Consider the following 7,243-nt stretch of genomic DNA (forward strand, 5'->3'; position numbering starts at 1 on the left):
AATAGAGGAAGAGAAGATGGGAGAGGATGAGGTATGGTTGGGGGGGGGGGCATGCTGACACTTGGTCAAGGAAAAACAGATGTTTATGAGATTTCTGTCCACCAGAGAAGAAACAGTATCTTTTTCAATGAAAAGAAAATATAAAATCTGATAATAGGATTCGTGGAACAAGAGATTGTTTTTCTAGTTGGATTTGGTAAAAATGAATTTTAACTACTAATTGAGTGAGACAGGTACAATAACTTGGGTTCAAAAGGTCTGCTTTGGTGTCTGGGAGATGCTGTCATTTGGGTCCACCTGTTGTATTTCACTACCAAGCCAGTGATAAGTTAGTTGGACAGATAAATAAATAAATTGAACCTAGGGAGAGATATGGTCATGAAAGAGGAAGAAGAGGGTCACAAGAAAAGAGAAAATGAAAAGAATAAAATAAGGGGATAGAGAAAGGAGTTCACGAGAGAAGAAAAAGAATAAGATAATGGAAAAGAGAAAGAATAACTCCAAAAAGGTAGAGGGAGGAATTTCTGATTTGATAAAAACGATTGTCTTTTTTAGAATTAGGGTCCTTTTTACTGGCTGGCATCGAGGCGTCCACATCGCTCTCACCTCGCCTTGGGCGAGGGGGAGGGCGAAACCCTCATAGGAGCTAAGTTGAAAGGCTCTTGTTCTTAGCTGGGAAATTAATTAGAGGAACAAGTTATACAACCTGCATCATGAAGCTCGGATCAAGGAACTCGACTTTTAAACAAGTGTAGAATGATTTATGAATAATTATTTTGTTGGTTTTTACGAAAATGAACCAGAGTTTTTCTTTCTTTCTCGATTGCTGGCCTGAATGAAGATGCAGTTTATTTCAGGTATGCCCTGACGCCAGATGATGAAAGAGATAGACTGGATCCAGCACGAAGCCAGAGTGACGGCCAAAATCGACGATGTTGCCACACGGACATGTACATTTCGCATGCCCTGAGCAACAGAAAGATATTTTCCAGTGACCAGTGAGAGTCTGGTCACCCTTGAGGGGTCCACCACTAGACAAGTAAGAATGTAGCCCTGCTGGGTTGCATCTATGGTCCTGTGAGCTGGGAGCGACGAACACGGCCAGAAGTACATCACAAGTATGCTCCCGTGAACCAGAATAGCGACGGATGCGGCCCGGCCCTCGGACAAGAGAGGGTGTTAGGGTTATACAACAACTAAAGTTTACTTTTTTGCTAGGGAAAGGAAGGCTTCCACCGAGCAAAACCAGTTAACGAGTCTTGCTATAATATATAAATATATATATAGATATATATATAGATAATGATATATCATAATCTATCTATATATTTATCAAAGTGAAATTGTCTGTGTGTGTGTGTGTGTGTGCATGTGTGTGTTGTGTGTGCGTGTGTGTGTGTGTGCATGTGTGTGTTGTGTGTGCGTGTGTGAAATCACTTTTTTCTTCACCCTATTCCCTCTGCTTCACTTTTTGTTATCAAGTAAGATCTTTGACTTACTTGTAGTTTCATCAAATACTTTTGCAAGCAAAATCCTACCTCTGATGAGAAGGAAAGTATTTCTTCGAAACTCCGTGGATTAAGGACTATCCACTTATTTAGTGCTTCCTTTTTAAAATAAAATATGTTTTTAACTCTTTTTCAAAGTGTTTTTTAACATGTTTTATTAACTATTTGCTCTTTTATATATATATATATATATATATATATATATATATATATATGTATGTATATATACCCATAAAAGTGAAAATGTGTGTGTGTGTGTGTGTGTGTGTGTGTGTGTGTGTGTGTGTGTGTGTGTGTGTGTGTGTGTGTACATTTTCCTACCAAATAACTATGTCAATTTTCAGTCTCGAAACTCGAGATTTGATATAAAGGGTATTGAGATTTGAGAAAATCTTTTTAATCAGTTTTCGGTCAGAACTTTAGCTATCAAGGGGTTAAAGTTCAACAATTTGATCTTTGAAAACTCTACCAAACTCCTCTGCCAAGGTTTCCTCAGTGTGCCTGAAACTAGGCAAAACTTCCATGGACAGAGTTTTTCCCAAGAACCACCCATCTGTCGAACACAATACCAACGAGCTGCTTCCCAGCTGACTACAACATAGCTGTTTTCAAGTCCAATGTTAACAAATTCCCGTTGAACTGTCCTCTCAAATAAGAATCAAATTCTACCCAGACTCAGCTATTGTCTCCAATCATTACTGTCTTGTCTGACCGTCCACATGACAAATTTCTTAATTCTTATCCTCGAGTGGTCTTTTGGTCTTGATGAGCAGTGACGCATAAAAATAAATATCACAGAAAAAGTGAAAAAAAAAAAGCGGGGAATAAGAGGATATGTTTCGGGAATGATGTATCTTTTTTATTATTTTATTTTATCTTAATACTAGCAGGCCGCTTGGTGTTGCCCAGTCCTAAAATATGCATAAATATAATTTTTTGATTAATGCAGATTTCTTATCTATTAGAAACGGAAATACCGTAGGTAATAAATGCAACATTTAATTGCTTAAAAAAAAAAAAATGAAGTAAAAAAAAAAACGGAGACATGTACAGGTAGTAATATTTTTTTTTTTTAAAGTTCACTTCTGGTAATGCTTGAGCTGAAATCGAAACTAAAACCTAAAGACAGTGAGTCAAGTACGATAATCATTAGGCCACATTAACACGATCTTTAAAAAGTGTTTTCAAAACTACTTATTCTTTGCATAAAGAAGCTGTCATGTTTCACCACTGCGCGTGCACAGTCATGAAACAGTTAATAAACAGATAAAAATCCTGTGACCGCCAAGTACCAATTTCTCAATTTCGACCCTTAGCAGCTCTTTTTCCCAGATGAAAACCGACTACAAAGTTTTCCGCATGTCTGAATATCTTATATACCAAATTTCACGTCTCTTGATAAAAAATTTGTTGAGTATATAGATTGAGAAGTGTCCTCACACACACACATTTTCACTTTTTATATATATATCTAGGTAATTTGAAATATTTATTTGCACAAAATATAAAAATATATTATGAACAAATTAGGCTAAAGGCTATTCAGAAGTATGGGGATAACGGTGTCATTGGTCATCCTTGGTCATCCTTGGTCTCAAATACTTAAAATTGTTTATCCTATTATTTAAAAAATCAAATCCACTCATTCCCGTTCAAATTTTAGAATCCATTCTTAACATGAAAGGGTGGCAGGGTTAGGGTTAGGGTTAGGGTGGCAGGGTGTTGATGCTTAAAGTTTGGGTTACGTCCCTTTGGTATTGATCTTAATGAAGGTTAAAAAAATGGCCAATGAGAGAATTCGATGATCAAATTTTTTTTTTTAGAATAAAACTAAATACTGAATTATTTATTTGCACAAAATATAAAAGTACATAATGAACAAATTAGGCACAAGGCCATTCAAAAGTGTGGGGATAATGGGTGTCATTGGTTATCCTTAGTCGGTCGGGCTCCTTGCTGGTAATCTGGTAGAGCCACCCACGGCGGGCAGACTGATGTAGAACCTGAACTGGCTAACGTGGCTCTGGTGTTGTCATGGGGAGCAGCATGACTTGGTGGAAAAACTAAAGAACCAGTCAACGACAGGACACAAAAGAGGTTGAGCAGAAGAATCAATCATTTATCAATGGTCAAGGTCAACTAGTCTAATTGAGAGACTACCACGTTTCACTTGTAGATGTAACTCACACAGGTGATATTATCCAAGCTATCAAAAGATTCAATATGACTCGAAATTCTTAGTCTTAAATACTTAAAATTGTCTATCCTACTCTTAACTAGAAATATCTTTGTCACCACAATACCACATTCACTCCTGTCCTATTTAAGATAAACCCAAATTTGAAAATTTTATTGAATTATTTACAGTAATAACATTTCATTGGCGAGGGAATGGGGAATAAACAAGAAGCAACAGAAATTGGTTCGTAAGGTCCTTCCAAACCTTTTCTAAATAATAGACCACCTATTGTTTTTCAGTTTGCCGAAAATCAAGCAGGCCAATCTCTAAACAGTAGTGAAATCTATGAGTAGGTGAACAGAAAGAGGTGGGATAGTTGGGGATTGGGTAGAGTATTGTACATAGTTAAATTTTACATTGAACGCTGGGGTTATTAGTTAGATTAGGATCCACAGAGTGATTGAGGTATTTTGGTAAATGTTGCCAGTCAAGAGTAAGACTTCAAAGTCTCATCTGTTACATAGTCAAAAAGACCCTGTACCCTCCCCCTCCCAATTTCTTGTAGGGCCTTGTGCCTAATTTTGTTGAATTGAATTTTTTGTACGTTTTTTATGTTCAATTTTTTCTTTCTCAATAAAATATATAAACAAGATCAAAGTGTAGTATCTGTTCCCTCAGTTACTAAACTTGACCCACCACCGGGCTTTCGGGCTAGGTTAAGGTGTTTTTTCTTACTAACTTTTGTTAGCAAGGACCGACCCCCTCCTTTGGGGAGTCAGGACCTAGAGGACCGACTCCACATTTGTGGGAGCTTGGACCCGGAAACCGATCCCCTCTTTTGGGAGACTGGAATCTCGGGACCAACACCACTATCGCTGGTAGTTGAGACCTGCTTTTTTCATTTGTTGTTTTTGCATGTTGTTTTTTCTTCGTTTCGGTCTCACTTCTCGAGACTGGGATGGTCTAATTTCTCAACACTTAATTGCCTGAGCAGCACTCTGACCTGCCAGGCCCAAACTTTGTCTATCTTCGCTGCTCTCCCAGTGGATCGAGCAGACAGGGTTCTCTTTCTCGCTTCCGTTGGGGTAAGTTAGTGGGTAGGGTGACGTGGGGTAGGGCGGGTGCTTCGTTTCTGCTCCCCTCTGTGGGCAGGGATGCCTATCCCCTCTCTCTCTTAATTGCGACGCGGCACTCTGACCCGCTAGCACCCACTGCGTCTTTCTTCTCTGCTCTCCCCCCTCGCGGGGGGGATCTGAGCTGCTAACCCGACATCCCCGTGAGGGGAAGTCAAAAACTCTAATTTCTTCAAAGTCCGCTCCTCCCCCTCCTCCCCCTCCATTCCCCTGGGTTTTCTTTTCCCCCACTACACTTTGGTCTGCGCCAGCGGCCAGTGCAACCGCCACGATGCCAGGCAGGAGGGGTACGTCACCCCAAATGCGCAGCATCTCAACTGCGAACGACTCCCTATGTGAGGGAGCTGATGCATCTCCCGGCGAGACGGCGCCAGGAAACAAGGTAGGGCCCCGGCGCGCGGCGACCTTGGAAGAAAGCGGGAGGGTAGGGCCGCAGCCCGCGGCGACCCCCCAAAAAGCACCTGCAACCGCTCCCCACGAGGGCAACCCAGCGGAAAAAGCTGCCGTTAAGTCACTAGCTGGGGAAAGTGCAGAACCCAGCCAACCAGCTGCACCCCAGGACGGCAGAACCAAGGGAGGAAGACCGGGGAACCCATCCCCCGCTCCCCCAAAGGGCGACTCCCCAACAGAAAAGGAGGAAATCAGCACCGCGGACCAAACCGAGGCGCTGGATGAAGACGTAATAGCCTCCATCTGCTCACTATTCGGCGGGGAAGACAGTGATTGGCCCCCCAACACTCCCCAAGAGGATCAAATACGGAAAAGGGGTGACTCTTCGGCCAGTGGTAACAAAAGCAAGCTGGAAGGAGAGACACCCTTGACAGTACCCACCAAGGCTCCAGCTGGGAACACGGCACCAGAAGGGGAGACACCTCCATCCCCCAAGGGGACAGCCACCCAGCAAAGGAAGAAAATAAGAAAAGGGAGCGGCCCGGAAAGCAAACCAAGCCAGGACGAAACAACGCCAAAGACACAATGGCCTACTTTGCCTGGTAACGGCCCAGTTCCGAAACCAAAAATGCCCATAACAAGAGAGAGCCCCACAACACCAGCTACGCCCCACAACCCGAGTCCAGCTGACACCCACCAGGATGGAGGACCGGCATGGGGCCCCAAAGAGCAGCAAGGGAAGTTGACGCCCGAAGACTACAGAGCACTCTTCGACTCCACTTACAAGGAGTATACCCAGGGGAACAACATCCAACCCCTCCCGGGTCAAGTGGAAGTTCTGGAGAAAAGAGTGCTCTCGCTGATAACTTCAGACACCAAGACAAGGGGTCTGACGGGCGTCAACAAGGACACCATGATGAACGTGTTGCTGGAGCAGAACATTCCCGCCAACTACATCTGTAGAAGGAGTTACGCACAGTGGGATGTTCTGCTCCCCACCTCCGAAGACGCAGTCAGGCTGTCCAGGACCTGCCATCAGAGCAGGAACATAAAGCTCCAACCCATCTATATGAACAAGAGGAGAGCAAATGTTTCTGCTCTAAACGTCCCCTGCTATATGGAGGCCAAACAACTGGGGGCTATCCTAAGCCAGTATGGAGACGTAGAGGAAGTCACCCCGGTCCGCGGATTAAGAAACATCATGACCGGGGACTACAAAGTACAGATGGTCCTGGACAAGGCTGGATTCTACGCCATCCCAGCCACACTCAAGTTCGGAGAGTGGACACTCTCCCTTATAGTGGAAGGGAGGAGGCCCCATTGCTGGCTGTGCACACAACAAGGGCATATGGCGAAGGACTGTCCGAAGAGGAATGGAGGGAAGAAGCCCACAAAAGCGGCGGGAACAAGCGTGACAACAAATCAAGCCGCTGCTCCCGCGCCGGCCGCAAATCCTCCAGAGGCACCGACAGGCTGGGTGACAGTCGTAAAGAAAGGCAAGACCAACAAAGAGCCATTCTTGCAGACAGTCACCCAAGACCAAGACCAACCGAAGAGCGAGACGGAGAAGATGGACACACAGACACCCTCCTCCTCAAACAAGAGGAAACTACCAGAATCTGAGGAGGAGGCCGCGTCAGAGGCAGAGGAAGAGACAACAACAGTCTCTATGGCCCTGAGCGCAACAGAGATCAGGAGGGCCAGGAGGAGGAAAAGCCGCAAGACACGCGCAAACCCTCCTACCCCCACTGAGACTGAGAAGGACTCCCTCGCAACAACAACACAGGATGGGCCCCCTGTGATCCCAACACCCCAGCAACCCGAACAACCTTCCCCCTCTCCTATAAAGGCCCCAAGAAACTCTTCCCGCCCCTCATCCCGTGACAGGAGCCAAAAAGAAGAAAACGAGCAGGCTACCCCCTCCCCAAGCGCTCAGCCTCCCCATCAACCAAAAGAGGTCCCCTCCCCCACTCCCAAAGTCCGCACTGAACGGACCAAAAAGCTCCCCTTCCTGCCAGGAAGCAGGATTTGTG

The sequence above is a fragment of the Euprymna scolopes genome, chromosome 35 (genome assembly GCF_053919585.1).
Source record: "Euprymna scolopes isolate OS-2025 chromosome 35, ASM5391958v1, whole genome shotgun sequence".
Classification (NCBI taxonomy): domain Eukaryota; kingdom Metazoa; phylum Mollusca; class Cephalopoda; order Sepiida; family Sepiolidae; genus Euprymna; species Euprymna scolopes.